The 17,822-nt window shown below is 37.1% G+C and overlaps 1 protein-coding gene across 18 annotated transcripts in view; it reads left to right on the forward strand.

Annotated features, from left to right (window-relative positions):
* The window catches only part of CLOCK (clock circadian regulator), a 121,231-nt gene that overhangs the window by 8,598 nt on the left and 94,811 nt on the right, over positions 1-17,822 (forward strand). For 8 of the 18 annotated variants that reach the window (XM_078003571.1, XM_078003573.1, XM_078003568.1 and 5 more), the window contains exon 2: positions 13,919-14,039. The exons of the other annotated variants lie outside the window; for them this stretch is intronic. The gene's annotated coding sequence lies outside the window, so the exon portion shown is untranslated. The remainder of the gene's footprint in view (positions 1-13,918; positions 14,040-17,822) is intronic. 18 annotated transcript variants of the gene reach the window in all.

The following is a 17,822-nucleotide window of genomic DNA, read 5'->3' on the forward strand; positions in this document are numbered from 1 at the left end:
GTTTTGTTTTGTTTTGTTTTTTTGATACAGTCTCGTTCTGTTGCCTAGGCTGGAGTGCAGTGGCTGATCTAAGCTCACTGCAGCTTCTGCCTCCTGGGTTCAAACGATTCTCATGCCACAGCCTCTTGAGTAGCTGGGATTATAGGTGTGTGCTACCTTGCCCAGCTAAATTTTTTTGTATTTTTAGTAGATAGGATTTCGCCATGTTGGCCACGCAGGTCTCTAAACTCATGGCCTCAAGTGATCTGCCCACCTTGGCCTCCCAAAGTGCTAGGATTGCAAGTATGAGTCACCGTGGCTGGCCTGAAGTGTGTTTTCATTGGCTATAAAGTTCTAAGTTGGTAGTTATTTTCTTTCAACACATTCAAGAATGTTTGGTTGCTTTCTGTCTTCCTTTCTTTTTGTTGAAGTCAGCTACCAGTCTTATTGAAGGCAATGTATTAGCTATATTCTTGCTGAGGATAATGTGTCTTTTATTTTTCTTTGGCTACTTTTAAGACTGTCTTACTTTTAAAGCACTTCGACTATGATGTGTTCAGATGTGGTTTTCTTTGTCGCTTTATGTTTATAGAGTTTTTTGAATCTGTAGCTGGATGCCTTTTAGTTTTGGAAAGTTCTGTTATCACCTTTTCATATATTCTGCCCCTTTTTTTCTTTTTAGATCCTAATTATACATATATTAAAGGTAATTATCATGTTCCACATGTTGAATTTTTTTTTTTTCTCTGTTTGGATATTTTCTATTGACCTGCCTTCCAGTATGCCAAAACTGTCTTCTCTTTTTGGCAAAACTAATCTTTTGTATTCTTAATTTTACATTGTGGTTTTGAGTTCTAGAGTATTCCTTTGATCTTATTTTATAGACTTGTAATAGACTCCAGTTCTCTTGAACATACTAATTACAGTTATTTAAATGCTTGTCTTTTCCAATATCGGCATCATCTATTGGTCTGTTTATCTTGTTTGTTTTTCTGTTGGTTATTGGTCTATGGTTGTATTGTTCTGTCTCCACATGCCTGGTAAGTTTTCCAAGGAACTTATCCATTTTATTTAACTTGTTGCATTTATTGGCAAAAAGTTGCTTATAATACTCTATTATTGTTCTTTTACTATCTGTAGAAAGTGTAATGAGTCTAATATCTGTATAACCTGTAGAGATTTAGTATCATTCCCAATACTAGTAATTTGTGTCTGCTGCCCTTTTCCCTGATTAGTCTGGCTAGAAGTTTACTAATTTTATTGAGGTTTACTAATTTTATTGAGGTTCTTGAAAAGTTAACTTTTAGTTTGACTGCCTGTAGTTTTCTTATTTCTGCCCTGGTCTTTATTTCCTTTCCTCAGCTTATTTTGGGTTTAATTTGTTTTCTTTTTCTAGTTTCTTAAGATAGAAGCTGAGGTCATTGATTTGTGACCTTTTTTCTTTTCTAATGTAAGCATGCTATAAACTTCCCTTTAATTGTTTATAATTTATTTATTTGTTTTTTGAGACAAGGTCTCACTACTGCTCAGGCAGTGCAGTGGCATAATCATGGCCCATTGCAGCCTTGACCACTCGGGCTCAAGTGATCCTCCCATTTCAGCCTCCTGACTAGCTGGGACTACAGGCGTGTGCCACCATGCCTGGCTAATTTTTGTATTTTTTGTAGAGAGAGGGTTTCACCATATTGCCCAGACTGGTCTTGAACTCCTGAGGTCAGGCAATCAGACAATGCCTTAGCCTCCTAAAGTGCTGGGATTACAGGTGTAAGCCACCATACCTGGCCACAGTTTATTAAAATTTTTTCTGAAGACAAAGATGTCACTGTGTTGCCCATGTTGGTCTTGATCTCCTGAGTTCAAGCAGTCCTCTTTCCTTGGCCTCCTGGAGTGCTGTGATGTGAGCCACCACTCCTGGCCGTTTCCAGTTTTTGATATATTATGTTTCCATTTTCATTCCATTCAGAATACTTTATAATTTCTTTTCTGATGTCTTATTGGGTCTATAGTTTATTTATAAGTGTGTTATATATTTTTCAGATATTCGAGGATTTTCCCGAGATCATTGTTATTTTTAATTTAATTCCATTGTGATGAGATAAATTGAAATTTATTTGGATTTATTTCATGGCCTAGAGTATATTCTGTCATGGTAAGGGTTCTTCATGTGCAGTTGAAAAGAATGTGTGTTTTGTTGTTAGGTGGAGTGTTTTACAAATGTCAATTAGGTTAAGTCTGTTGATTGTTTTGTTTATGTCTCATAATTTTTGATTGAATGCCAGGCATTGTGTAGTGAAAAAATTAAGCAAGCATTACCAGGTAATGGTACATTTTGCCGGGTTGGGAGAGGGGTGGGGGAAGGGGAAGTTCTATGCAGATAGGCTAGGGAGCTGCATTAATCTGTTTGCATTACTATGAAAGAATACCTGAGACTGGGTAATCTATAAAGAAAATAAGTTTAATTGGCTTATGGTTCTCCAAGGTATATAGGAAGCAAGGTGCTGGCATCTGCTTATAGTGAGGCTTAGTAAGCTTCTAGTCATGGCTGAAAGTGAAGGGAGAGCAGGTACATCACATGGCAAGAGTGGGAGCAAGAGAGCAAGGTGGGGCAGGTCCCAGACTTTTCAACAACCAGATCTTGTGTGAACTCACTTATTACCGAGGAGATGGTACTAAGCCGTTCTTAAGAGATTTGCCCCCATGATCTGGTTGTCTCCTACTGGGTCCCTCTTCCAACATTGGGAATTACATTTACATTTCATCATGAAGTTTTGAGGGGACAAACATCCAACCCATATCAAGAGCCCATCATCTTAAATTATGTGGAGGCTGGGTTGCTATTTTAATAGTTTGTTATCCTTATTTTTCCTTATTTTTTCAGGTGTTATCTTCTAAGGCTTTCATTTCAAAGCCTGTTGGTCTTGTCCCTTTAGCAATGCCAAAGATGGGAAATTTCACTTTGCTTTTTAAAGTTTTTTAGTTAACTTTGTAGCCTTTTACCCTGCACGGTTTTAAAATTCAGCAAATATGCTGAGGGGAGATACCACCCTTAAGCTTGAGGTCCTTGCATGAAACTTTTTATGAGAATTAGTCTCCTAGTTTTGTTATTTCCGCCCTGTGTGAACACCAAAAGCTGTCCTGGCTTCTGTGTTCCTCAGCAACAATATTTTACACAGGTCAGGCCTCAATTTTCAGCCTCTAGCCCAAGCAATAATTAGGAAATACTCCCAGGGAAAAGACAGATGCTGGTCATCTAAATACCGTTAAAATATTCTCCCCATCTCTGAGCTGGAGGTTGCAGTGAGCCAAGATCACACCACTGCACTCCAGCCTGGGCGACAGAGCAAGACTCCATCTCAAAAAAAAAAAAAAAAAAGATTCTCCTCATCACTGTAATTTTAGACCTTCTTCTTTCCCATGCTTCCACAACTCTTCACTACCTTTAAAGATACGATTTTTATAATTTATTTAGCTTTTTAAGTTGTTCTTAGCAAGAATATTGGCCTGCTTCAAACTAGTTCATTTTACCTAAGTGCAGACAGTTTCCTATTATTATTATTATCATTTATTTTTGCAGAGATAGGATCTGATTTTGTTGCCCAGGCTGGTCTTGAACTCCTGGCTAAAGTGATCCTCCTGCTTTGACCTTCCAGAGTACTAGGATTACAGGCATGAGCCACTTTACCTGGCCCCTATTATTTTTTAAAGGTGTGCAGAATACTCAATCTTTATGAGCTGTTTTATGTAGTGTTCTTTAGGTATTTTGTTGTTGGGTTTCAGTTTTTGATGTAGTATGTTTTTTAAAATTGATTTGTATTGGATTATAATGTATATATGTTAAAATCTGCCCAATTTAAGTATGCAGATTGAGTTTTGACAAACCTAAACATTCTTGTAACCACCACAATCAAGAAGCAAAAAAAAAATTTTTTATACTGATACGGGGTCTTGCTGTATTGACCAGGTTGGAGTGTAGTGGCAATATAGCGAGGCCTTTGGCTCTCCAAAAAAATAGAAAAAGAATAGCCAGACGTGGTGGCATGCGCTTGTGATCCCAGCTACCCAGGAGCTGAGATGGGAGGATTGCTTGAGCCCAGGAGGTTGAGGCTGCTGTGAGCCATTGACTGCTGCTGGACTCCAGCCTGGATGATAGAGCAAGACTGTCTCAAAAAAAAAAGAAAAAAAGAAAATATTGTCACTGTATACAGAAAAGGCTGCTGAGATTTTGTTTAGGGTTGTATTTACTCTATAGATTAATTTAAAAAAATTTGATAGCAACATTGAGTCCTTTGATCCTTGAACACAGTATACCTCTCCATTCATTTAGGCCCTTCATTTTTCTCAGTAGTGCTTTAGAGTCTTTTAGTATACCTTTAATTGTGGTCCTTATCTTGTTCATTCAGCAGGTATATATTGAGCATCTCCTCAGTGCCAGGTACTGTTCTATTTGCTGGGGAACAAAGCCCTGCCTTCAGGGAGCTTATGTTCTAACTGAGGAAACCAGATGAGAAACTAGTGAGTTAAATATATGCTAGATGGATATTTGTACTGTGGAGAAAACCAAATCAAGGCGTCAGGATTAGAGTCTATTAGCATGTAAGGATAGAATGGATATTTTAGTTTTGGCTGCTATAATAAAAATACCCAGGAGTATTAGATACTGCAGTACGGCAGCACATAGACTGTGCTGTTGAATTTGGTTTGTGAGTTTTTTTTTTTTTTAAGAGTAAAAAAATCAGTATTCATTAGGTTTATTGCTGTAGCTTTCTTTTTTTGTGATATCTTTGGTTTTGATATCAGGGCAATTCTGGCCTTTTAGAATGAGTTTGGAAATGTTCTCTCGCATATAGTTCTTTGGAAGAGTTTGAGGATTGGCTTGGTGATAGTTGAGAGTAGAATAAGCACTCGTTTCAAGTTTGGTGTTGTTCCATTGATGCTCCACTTGACTCGCTGCATATTACAACTGTAATTGTTAATTATTTCTGTGCTGGTAATCATAAGGTAGTACAACCTAGATTAAATGGCAAACAAATGTACAAAGCGTTTTATTACTTACCGGGTTCTTTATAAATGTTTTAAGACACACGCAAAAAGGAAAACATTGAGAGTTTACTGAAAAGCAAAAGTTTTGTAATGTGTCTTGAATTTAGTAAACAAGTATCCACTCTCCTACATCTTAAACAAACACTTTGGTTTTGTTTTATTTTTTTAAGATGGAGTCTTGCTCTGTTGCCCAGGCTGGAGTGTAGCGGTGTGATTTGGGATTACTACAACCTCTGCCTCTCAGGTTGAAGCTGTTCTCCTGCCTCAGCCTCCCGAGTAGCTGGGATTACAGGCGTGTGCCACAACGCCTGGCTAATTTTTGTGGTGTTAGTAGAGACAGGGTTTCACCATGTTGGCCAAGCTGGCCTCAAACTCTTGACATCAGGTGATCTACCTGCCTTGGCCTCCCAAAGTGCTGGGATTACAGGCATGAGCTACCATGCTTGGCCTTAAACAAGCACTTTTTAATGGATTTATGAACAATCACAAAAATCTTTAGTCAGTGAAAGGATTTAAATTACTTTCTAGGCAGAAAAATATTCTAATATGTATCTAAAATATTTAATTAAAAAGTGTTGGAAAAATATTTGGAGATCAAAACTTTTAGGTCATCATAAAAAAATCAATAACATCACATTTTGGCTTCTCACATTTTGGAGAGGTATATTGTGTTCATTCTTTGGCATGCGGATATTCAGTTTTGCCAACACTGTTTGTTGTAGAGACTGTTTTTTTCTCCATTGGGTAGTCTTGGCACCCTTGTCACAAGTCATTTGGTGGTATGTGCAAGGGTATATTTCTGTTCTGTTCCATTGGTCTGTTAGCTCTGTCTTTATGTCAGTACCACACTGTCTTGATTACTGTTGCTTTGTAGTGTGTTTTGAAATAAGAAAGTATGAGGCCTCTAAATTTTTGGTTGTTTTTCAAGATTGGTTTGACTACTTGTGGGGTCCCTTGAGATTCTGTGTGAATTTTATGATGGTTTTGTTTCTGTTTCTGCAAAAAAAGTGTCGTTGGGAATTTGACAGGGATTACATTGAATCTTTAGATTGCTTTAGGTACTATGGACATTTTAACAGTAATGTTTAATTACTGTTAAAATACGGAATGTTTTTCCATTTATTTGTATTCTTTCTGTGATTTCTTTTAGCAACGTTTTGTAGTTTTCAGAGTACAAGTCTTTTATCTCCTTGGTTAAGTTTATTCCTGAGTATTTTATCCACTCTACCCTTCGGCCCCCCTCCACCCCCCCACCAACCCCTTTTCTTTCTTTAAAGAGATAGGGTCTCTGTCACCTAGGCTGGAGTGCAGTGGCACAATCATGGCTCACTGTGACCTTGAACTCCTGGGCTCAAATGATCCTCCTGCCTCAGCCTCCCAAGTAACTGGGACTAAAAGTATATGCTTCCACACTTGCCTAATTTTTTGATTTTTTTTATAGACATAAGGTCTCAAATTCCTGGCTTCAAGCAGTCCTCCCACCTTGGCCTCCCAAAGTGCTAGGATTACAGGTTTGAGCCACCATGCTTGGCCTTTCCTCTTTTGATACTATAGTAAATTGGGATTTTTTTTTTTTAATTTTCTTTTCCAGTTGATCGTTTTTAGTGTATAGAAACACAATTTTTGTGTATTGATTTTGGATCCTGAAACTTTGCTGAAATCATGTATTAGTGCTAACAGTTTTTTTGTGGATTCTTCTTTAGGGCTTTCTGCATATAAATCATGTCATCTGTATACAGAAGTAATTTCCTTTCTTATTTGAGTGCCTGTTATTTATTCTTCTTGCCTAATTGCTCTATCTAGGACTTCTGGTACTGTGTTAAATAGAAGTGATGAGAGTGGGCATTCTTGATTTGCTCCTAATCCTAGAAGAAGTGATCAGTCTTTTACCATTGAATAGGATGTTAGCTGTGGGGTATTCATATATGGTGTTTATTATGTTGAGGTAGTTTCCTTCTATTCTTCATTTATTGAGTGTTTTTATCATGAAAGGGTGTTCAATCTTGTCAAATGCTTTGGTTCATCAATTGGAATCACGTGGTTTTTGTGCTTCATTCTATTAATGTGGTATATTACCGTAATTGATTTTTGTGTGTTGAACCATCCTTGAATTTCTGGTATAAATCCCACTTGGTCATGGTATATAATCCTTTTAATGTGCTGTTGAATTTGGTTTAAGATTTAAAAAATCAGTATTCATTATGGTTATTACTGTGGTTTTCTTGTGGTGTCTTTGTCTGGTTTTGGTATCAGGGTAATGGTGGCCTTTTAGAATGAGTTTGGAAATGTTCCCTCCTGTTTTAGTTCTTTGGAAGAGTTTGAGGAGGATTGGGTTAATTCCTTTCTTCTTTTTTTCTTTTTTTCTTTTTTCTTTTCTTTTCTTTTTTCTTTTTTTTTTTTTTTGAGACGAAGTCTTGCTCTGTCACCAGGCGGAATGCAGTGGCGTGATCTCGACTCACTACAGTCTCTACCTCCTGGGTTCAAGCGATTCTCCTGCCTCAGCTTCCTGAGTAGCTGGGACTACAGGCGCGCACCACCATGCCCAGCTAATTGTAGTTTTAGTAGAGATGGGGTTTCGCCATGTTGGCCAGGATGATCTGGACTTCTTAACCTCGTGATCCACCCTTCTCAGCCTCCCAAAGTGCTGGGATTACAGATGTGAGCCACCATGCCCGGCCTAGTTGATTCTTTTAAATGATTGGTAGAATTCTCCAGTAGAGCCTCCTAGGCTATTGTTGTTGTTGTTGAGATCTGCTTTTATTTCTTGATTTACTGACTTCAAATTATATCTATTGACTAATTACTAAGAAAGATGAGAATTAACTCACACTTTACTTAATTATTGTGCTAGGGTGATTTTTCTTTTCTGTGGTCTAAAGTCATAATGCTAGTGGAACTCAAGAAATAAAATATTTACTTATTTCTTCTTGTACTTCATCAGTTTTTTAAATCATGCCACTAGATTGCTTTGTATCTAGATGACTTTTTGTTCATCTTTTCCTCCCACAGTTTGTAATTGTCCTTTTTTCTTGATAGAGAAATATATACATTTATCATATTCTCAGATATTTTTCCTGCTTGGATCATAATATCTGTTAACTGTTAGGTGGAATCCCTTTTCCTGGAGATAACACTCTTAGAGCCCTCATACTTCCTTTTTCAGTCTTGACAGGTTGTAAGCTGCTGTATATATGTCATTCTGAGATATTCCATGACTGCATTTCTGGTTAGATTTACTGTTTTAGATGCTACATCTTCCTCTTTTATGGCATTCTTCCTTTTTTAGCTGGAATGTATTTACTTTTTTTTGTGTGTGTGTGTGATGGAGTCTTACTCTTTTTCCCAGGCGGGAGTGCAGGGGTACAATCTTGGCTCACTGCAGCCTCTACCTCCTGGGTTCAGCCGGTTCTCCTGCTTCAACCTCCCCAGTAGCTGGGATTACTGGCGTTTGCCACCATGTCTTGCTAATTTTTGTACTCTTAATAGAGACAGGGTTTCACCATGTTGGCCAGGTTGGTCTTAAACGCCTGACCTCAAGTGATCCACCCTCCTCGGCCTCCCGAAGTGCTGGGATTATAGGCATGAGCCACCACATCCTGCTTTGAATGTATTTTAAATTAACTTCAGTATACAGAGTACTTACAATGTAATATCGTGAATTCTTGCATATCTGAAAATAGCTTTGGCCTGGGTCATAATTGCTTGATAGTTTGGCTGGGTGTAGAAATTTACTTTCAAATTAATTTTCTCTTACAACTTAAGAGGTTTTTGGTCTCTTCTGTTGAGCATCAAGATGGTAAGATGTCTGATGCTACTCCATCTTGCTACTTTCTAAATGATCCTTTCCCTCACTCGCAAAGACAAGCTTTAGTATCTTTGTCCTTTGTAGTTGTGGAATTTTATAATTATGTGTTTAGATATGAATTGTTTTTGTCATTCTTTGCTAGACTCAGTAGGTCCTTTCAGTTGAAATGCAGGTGGCTCCCTTCAGTTATGGAAAATGTTCTTTTACTATTTCCTTGGTAATACTTCTTAGTCTACTAAGGTGGGAGGATTGCTTGAAGCTAGGAGTTTGAGACTAGCCTAGGCAACATAATGAGACCCCATCTCTACAAGAAAATTAAAATATGAGTTGAGCATGGTCATGCATGTCTGTAGTCCTAGCTACTTGGGAGGCTGAGACTGGAAGATCACTTGAGCTCAGGAGTTCGAGGCTGCAGTGAGCTATGATTGTGCCACTGCACTCCTGCCTGGGCAACAAAGTAAGACTGTCTCTCTTAAAAGCTAAAAAAATAGATAATATCTTTATCTTGGTCTTTTTCTAGCTGTTGTTTCTTCTTGTATGTCTAGGGATCCTTATTGTTAATTCATGGTTCTTGCTAAAGGACTGTCTTGATTATATTAGGTGCTGCTGTTGGTTTCCTGTATTGTAGTGGTGGACTTGTTTTCTAATTGCCATCTTAGAATGAGAAGACTGTTTGTCAACTCTTTGTACATAGTTGGAGTATCTCTTGTTTCCTGGCAAGTTAGGTTTAGGGCAGAAGATCAGGGAACCTGTTTTTAGGCGTAGGAGCTTTCCAACTGCTGTATAGAAATGGACTCTACAGATACAAATATTCACACCAGAAGACCTAGTTTCTTTCTGTTCAGTTTGTTAACTGTCTTTAGAAAAAAAAAGAGTATTTCACCTTTTGTACCTATAGGTAACACTGGCCCTTGCTTAGTCATTGAGGGGGTAGGGAGAAAGAACAGGTGAAGCTTTCTCTTGTTTTCAGCCTCTTTACCTACTAACACTGAGCCTAGAATCTCTGAAAGATTGACTTCGACCTCCACTGTAGTCCTTTCATGTGTAGATTTTGGGCTGTGCTTCACTTAGTTCTGTTTAAACTTAACACACTTGGGTCTCCTTTCTGTTCTCCAGAAATCTATTGTAAACACTTTCTCTCTGTTCTTTTCATTGTCTTACAGATTTATTCTTTTTTGTTTGTTTTTATGTGCTCATCTGCACAGACTTTCTGCATGGCAGGGGCGGCAAACATGAGTGTTTATCATCATCATCGTCATCATCATCTCATTCACTCCCCAAGTTTCTTTAAAATAAGGCAGTTGGGGGCGGGGGTGAAAGAAATAGTCATTTCACCCCTAAATGCTTCAATATGTTTAATTTATTTATTAATTATTTTTTTGAAATGGAGTTTTGCTCTTGTTTCCCAGGCTGGAGTGCAGTGGCATGATCTCGGCTCACTGCAGCCTCTGTCTCCTGGGTTCAAGTGATTCTCCTGCCTCAGCCTCCCAGGTAGCTGGGATTACAGGTGTGCACCATGAGACCTGCTAATTTTGTATTTTTAGTAGAGACAGGATTTCACTGTTGGTAAGGCTGGTCTCAAACTCCTGACCTTAGGTGATCCACCCACCTCGCCTCCCAAAGTGCTGGGATTACAGGTGTGAGCCACCACACCCAGCTGATATTTTCTTTCATAATCTCAGTATCATTATCACACCTAACAAAATTAATACTTCCTTAATATCATAAAACACCTAGTTCATATTCAGATTTTTTCAAAAATGCCTTTTTGTTGCTTTATTTGAAACAAATAAATATTTGAATCAGGTATATACCTGCCAGTTATTTTTTTTAGTCTTTTAAAAATTCTGTTTTCTCTTTTTCAGTCATGCCTATATAATGATTGAATCTTTTTTAAAAAAAGATATTATTTGGGAGAGGAATGACATCAGTTTGTAGATCATCTTTGATAGAAAATGTTTGGGCAAGCTATGTGTTGTATAGTTTTGTTCTCTTTAATATCCTAAGAAAGTAAAACCTGCCCCAAACATGCTGTTGTTTTTACAGGATGTTTTAAACATATATAACAGCATATAGAATAGTAAAATGAACTCCTATGTACCCATCACCTACTTTTAGTGATTTATTTACTCAACACCTCTCGTTTCATCTATACTTTAATCTCCTTACCCTCTTCTAATATTATTTTCAAGTGTATTCCACATATTATTTATCTGTTAATATTTTAAAGTATATTTCTAAAAATGATTACCACAGTAAAGACTCCCAAGTCTTTTTACCTTCCATGTTGAAGGAACTGGGTCTATTTTTCTTTATAATGTTTCACGTTCTGCGTTTTCTTATTCCTTTTGATGTCATTTTACTTATTACTTTTTTTTTTTTTTTTTTGATACAGAGTCTCGCTCTGTTGCCCAGGTTGGAGTGCAGTGGCACCGTCTTGGCTTACTGCAAGGTCTGCTTCCCGAGTTCATGCCATTCTCCTGCCTCAGTATCCCAAGTAGCTGGGACTACAGGCACCCACCACCTTGCCTGGCTAATTTTTCGTATTTTTAGTAGAGACGGGGTTTCACCGTGTTAGCCAGGATGATCTCGATCTCCTGACCTCATGATCCGCCCACCTCGGCCTCCCAAAGTGCTGGGATTACAGGCGTGAGCCACCGCTCCCAGCCTAGAACTTTTTTTTTTCCGTATTGTCGACACTGCACCTCTTCCCCAGAACTGGGGGCAGACACAGTAGTGTGATTTGGAGGATGAGAAACTGTCTTAATTTACTGTTTTAAGATTTCTTTGCCTTCTTGAATGTGACATTACTACTGTTGAGAATGTATGATCTAAAGGTTCATAAATTCTAGTTAGACTCTTAACAAGAATATTCTGTAAGTAGTACTGTTACTACATATTATATCATGATATGTGGTTGTCCCAGTGTTAGAGATGTTAAGATTGATAAGTGAATTCAGTTGGTGACAATATGATCCATTGTGAAATTCACCATTACTTTTTCTCCTAATGGTTTTTAGGGTTGATGATTTTTGCCTATGTATGTAATTTCTTTTGTTCTTAGTTGAAATTTTTCTTTAAAGGAGTAGCTCTCAGTACTTTGGTCCCTTTGCCTACCTTGAAATACAGTTTGACAGGACAGGCAAGGAAAATGCTTTGTTAATTTCCTATTACAGATTGAATATCTCTTATCTGAAATGCTTGGGATTAGAAGCGTTTCAGACTTCATATTTTTTTCCGATTGTGGAATATTTGTAGTATACTTTTCAGTTGAGTGTCCCAAAATCTGAAATCTGAAATACTGCTTTGAGTGTCATGTCATTGCTCAAAAAGGTTCATATTTTGTAGCATTTCTGATTCTCGATTTTTGTATTAGGCATACTCAACCTATACTTAAATATTTTCTTATTAACCCTTGGCATACCATCAGTACACACTGGAATTTTTTTTTTTTTTTTTAAATAGCAGTTCTAACTATTGAAGGACTAATAATTTCTTGACTGTCATTTTTTCTTAAAGGCCTTTGAAAGAAGAAAGGTAACATATACTTACAATTTTTTTTTTATTTAGCCAGGTGTGGTGGCTCATGCTTGTAATTCCAGCACTTTGGGAGGCTGAGGCAGGTGGATCACTTGAGGCCAGGAGTTTGAGACCAGCCTGGCCAACATGGTGAAACCCCGTCTCTACTAAAAATACAAAAAAAATTAGCTGAGCATGGTGGTGGGCACCTGTAATCCCAGCTACTTGAGATGAATATTGCAGTGAGCCAAGATTGTGCCATTGCACTCCAACCTGGGCAACAAGAACAAAACTCCATCTCAAAAAAAAAAAAATTATTCATTTATTTAGAGGCAAGGTCTTGCTCTGTTACCCAGGCTGGAGTACAGTGGTGGGATCATAGCTTATCGTAACTTCCAATTCCTGGGCTCAAGCGATCTTCTTGCCTCAGACTTCTGAGTAGCTAGAACTATAGGCATGTGCCACCATGTCTGGCTGTTTTTCTTTTTTAAATTTTTTTCTAAAGAACAGGGTATGTGGCCCAGGCTGGTCTCGAACTCGCAACCTCAAGTGATCCTCCCGTGTTGTCCTTTCAAAGTGCTGCGATTACAGACATGAGCCACTGTGCGCAGCCAAGATTTTCTTTTTAAAAACTGAATAAAACTCATTCTTTCATTGCTTATATTCCTGTAGCTTTAAGGATTGTGATTCATCATTCTAAGACTTGTTTCATTACTAAGATTTGTTTCATTCCATTCATAACATATTACTCATCAATTATTTCCATCCCTCCTAAAAGATAATATGAAAATGGAAAAATGATGGAACCACCTAGGAGAGTGATAGAATATGGAAATAAATTGTCACTTTTGTATTTTTTTGTTTGTTTGTTTTTAAGATTTTTGCATTTCCCAAAGTATTATATCATCTTTCTAGAAGTTATATGTCTGGAGATACCATCATTGTAGGCTGCTTTCTGCTTTCATTAGAAACAGTTGAGAATTTAGAAATTTTCATTTCTGCCCATTATGGCAAAGAGGAAAAATTACAGGAAGATGTTTCACATCTCTTTGACAAACCAGCACATAAATGCAAAGAGAAAGATAAATGCACTTCAGGCTTTATTCAATAGAAATTTCATGTGAATCACTGGACCATCATTGTCCAATAGAAATTTTATGTGAACCACAAATGTAAGTAATAGGTATAATTTAAAATAAAAAAATAAAAATAGGTCAAGCAAGTTAAGCAAAATCTCAGACTGTACTTATTCGTATAATAGGTGAATTTTCTCAGACTCAGAAATCAATGCATGAAGAATTATATTTCTGAGTGAAAAAATAAAAATATAGTTACTCTTATCTAGTCATTTAACAGGTGTTAATATTTTCTGTTTTCTTTTTATTTATTTATTTATTTTATTTTTGAGACAGAGTCTCACTGTGTTGCCTAGGCTAGAGTGTAGTGGTGTGATCTCGGCTCACTGCAATGTCTGCCTCCTAGACTCAAGCAATTCTCCTGCCTCAGCCTCTTGAGTAGCTGGGACTACAGGCCGGTGCCACCATGCTCAGCTAATTTTTTTTTTTGTATTTTTAGTAGAGAGAGGATTTTGCTGTGTTGGCCAGGCTGGTCTTCAAACTCCTGGCCTCAAGTGATCCGCCTGCTTCAGCCTCCCAAAATACTGAGATTACAGACATAAGCTGCTGTGCCCAGCCAGGTATGAGTATTTTCTGATAAGCCTTACACCATCCTGTTTTGCTAGAATGATGTGTTCTTTCATCTTTTATGATGTTTGCATGCCAAAATTTACTAGATAACAGTTTGTAATACTAAAGATGTGTAACAAAGGTGACTGGAAGGAAATAGATTATTTAAAAAGAAAAAAGTTGCTCATTTTAATTGGTACTTAAAAACAAGAATGTCTTGCAGTTTTGGTGCAAAAAAAGATGGTATCCACTTTTAATAAAATTATAAGCCATCAAAGGTTTCAAAAAATTCTTCAATTTTTTTTAAATGAAATTGCAAGAAGAGTCAAAATATTGATAAGCTGATATGAAATTAGAGATATGTATTAGAAATCTGGAGAAGTATTAGAAATATATTTGAAATGTATGTAGAGATGTATCTGGAGAGGTATTAGAGATGTATGTGAAACCTGGAAGCAATACAAGATGATTATGTTCCAGATTCATGCATGGATGATCAGTCAGTTGCATTCAGAGGACATTGCCATGTCATGTAGATACATTTTCAAAGCCTCAAAAAAGGGAATAAAAATTTGGTTGTGATATGTTTAATTTTTTAAGTGTCAGTAATTTTTTTTATTATCCCTTTATTCTCGTATAAATAATTCATAAAGTGACTTGAAAACATAAAGGGTCCGTTGGACCAAGAAGGTGTAAATAGTGATGACTGTTCTGTACCCTGAGGGTTGACTCGATACTCTAGCTACTCTTTGGTCACAAGTGAGAGTTTTACATTTGCTCGGTTGTCTTTTTGAGTCAGAATCTTGCTCTGTCACCCAGGCTGTAATGCAGTGGTGCGATCTCGGCTCACTGCAAGTTCCGCCTCCTGGGTTCACGCTATTCTCCTGCCTCAGCCTCCCCAGTAGCTGAGACTACAGGTGTCCGCCACCATGCCTGGCTAATTTTTTTTTGTATTTTTAGTAGAGACGGGGTTTCACTATCTTAGCCAGGGTGATATCGATCTCTTGACCTCATGATCTGCCCGTATGTACATGTGCATATTTGTATGTTGTATATGGAGATGCATACATATATATGAGAGAGGGAAAGTGCATTCACAAATACATATATATGGTGGAAAGTGTACAGATGTGGCAGATTGTTAAAAGTTGATGAATCTAGGTGAAGAATGTATGGCTGTTAATCTTATTATTCTTTAAGGGGTAAGATACCTGTTTAAGTTACCTATTTTTCCAACTACATATTCTGTTCATGAGGTTTAGCATGTTTTCTTACGTTTATTGGTTCTTTATGCTTCTTTTTAAAAAAAAAACAAAAAAAAACATAGTTTATTACTGGTTCACATCTTTTGTCTTATCTTTTTTTCTTACTGATATGTAGTATCTTGTTAGAACTTCGGATACTAATCTGTGGTATATTTTCTCAGTCTGATTTGTCTTTTCATTTGTTTATGGGATATTTTGGTAATTAGAGAAGTTAAGAATAAACATTAAATTAGATTTTATTAGAATGAAGCCAAATATATATATTTTTTAAAGTTTGTGTTTGGCTTGTTTTCCTTTAAGGTTTATGATAGTTTTAAAAAGTTATTTTCTACTCTATACATATGAAGGTATTGTGTGTTTTCTTCTAAAAATTTCTGTTTTGCCTTCATATTTGGGTCTGACGCACTTGGAATTTGTTTTCGTGTGGTAAGAAAGAAATCCAGTATAACTTTTTTGCCCTATTTGGGTACCTGTTGTCTCTGTACCGTTAATGGATAGTCCATTCTTTCCCTCTTTGTTTATAATGCTGCCTTTTTAGTGTATGTATAACTCTATTTCTGATCTTCTCTCTATCTTTGTTTTGAAAGACCCATATTATAAGGCTTGATTATTTGTAGGACTGCTTTCTCCGTTTTCTTCTTCAAATTACTGTAGCTATTCTTAGCCTTTTGCTCTTCCACATAAATACTAAGATCAGTTTGTCTAGTTACATACACATTCATATATGCATACCATATGGAAATAAATCAATATAAGATATTAATAAAAATTGCATAGCATCCATAGATGTATAGATGTATTTAGAGAGAATTCAGAGGTGAGGAAACTGAAATTCAAGCAAAGTGAATAATTTGCTCAAGTATGTCTGAGTCTGAGAGGCCCATTTCCTTTGCATACTTGTAAAGGCCAGTAATTCATGAGGCATTACCACTACAGTATAACAGTAGCAAGAATCAGAATTTGGAGAGCACCAGCACACATCTAAAATGTATAAGTGAGCTTTGTAAAACATAGAAATTTGAGCCCGGCATGTTGGCACATGCGTGCATTCCCAGCACTTTGGGAGGCTGAGGTGGGTGGATCACCTGAGGTCAGGAGTTCAAGACTAGCCTAACATGGTGAAACCCCATCTCTACTAAATACAAAAAATTAGCGACGCGTGGTGGCGCATGCCTGTAATCCCAGCTGCTTGGGAGGCTGAGGCAAGAGAATCGCTTGAATCTGGGAAGTGTGGGTTGCAGTGAGCTGAGATCATGCCATTGCACTCCAGCTCTGGCAACAAGAGCAAAACTCCATCTCAAAAAAACACACAAAAAACATAGAAGTTTGAATTTATGTGACAGATAAATTAAGGGACACAAATTACTGTAGTTCCATTTAAAATTGAATTTTTTTCTAGTGCATTTTAGAAAGAAACTGTTTTACCAGTGTTAAAGTTGCACTTTTGTAAGAGAATATCTGTAAAAATATTGTAGACTGAAGAAACAGTGAGCATAAACTTGGAGGTGTGACAAAATTTGATGTATGTAGTGAATAGCAAGTAAATGGAAAGGGTTAAATCATGAGAGACTCGGAAGAGATAATGCTGAACCTTGGGGACTAAATCTGGAGTTCACAAAGGAGTTGTTATAGGGAGCAATTTTTATATCTCAGGGAATTTGAGTGACATGATCAAATATGAATGTTAGAGTCTTCTGATATAAAGCAAGGGATGGATTCAAGAGGGCTGGTGCTGGAGGCAGGGGATGGGAAGAGGAATTTATGAAGATTAATTCCAGTCACAGAATTGGGAAAATTTTGAAGGAGTAAGGGAGAAAGAGTATTTAAAATGCCTCTAAAATTTGTAGCTTGTATGAGTTTAACATTACCTCACTTTGTTTCCTTAGAACTGAACCTTAGTATTAAAAATACTTTGGAGGGAGAAAAACCCTTTATGTCTACTGTGGATTTGTTTATTTTAAATGTATATTGTAAAATTAATATAAATTTGAAGCAGTAGGATACCTGTGTCAACAGTCTGTTTTGCCTCAGGTGTTGTTTTCTAGGTGTTGTTTTCTGTTTTCATACTACAAAAGCAGATCCTCATAATGATATTTTAGGAGTTGAATTTTCACCAGTTCATCTGCACAGTAGGGAAAACTATTGCTGTTAGTAAATGAGGTGTTGATGACCCTTGGATACAGTTGGCATCATAATCCTAAAACTTTCATCTGTAATTAATGGGAGCAAGGCTCATAGAAGTCAGGGTGTTGGGAGAAAACAGATACTTCACTTGATTGGTGTGGGGGCAGTGATAATTTTAAGGATTGTGATATGAGGTTGTTGCTTTTGATGATTCGGTGGCCTTAAAAAGGTAGTTAGATTTAGCACAACTAATTGCCAATGTAAGGCGTACTCTGGAACCCAGAGGGCTTCTATGACAGTTTTATAGGATAACAGAATCTTACCCTGTTGGCTTCAGGAAGACTGTGCTAAAATGTTGGCCTTGAATCGGATTATTAAGGTGATACAACTGCAGAGAAGACTAAA

The sequence above is a fragment of the Macaca mulatta genome, chromosome 5 (genome assembly GCF_049350105.2).
Source record: "Macaca mulatta isolate MMU2019108-1 chromosome 5, T2T-MMU8v2.0, whole genome shotgun sequence".
Classification (NCBI taxonomy): Eukaryota; Metazoa; Chordata; class Mammalia; order Primates; family Cercopithecidae; genus Macaca; species Macaca mulatta.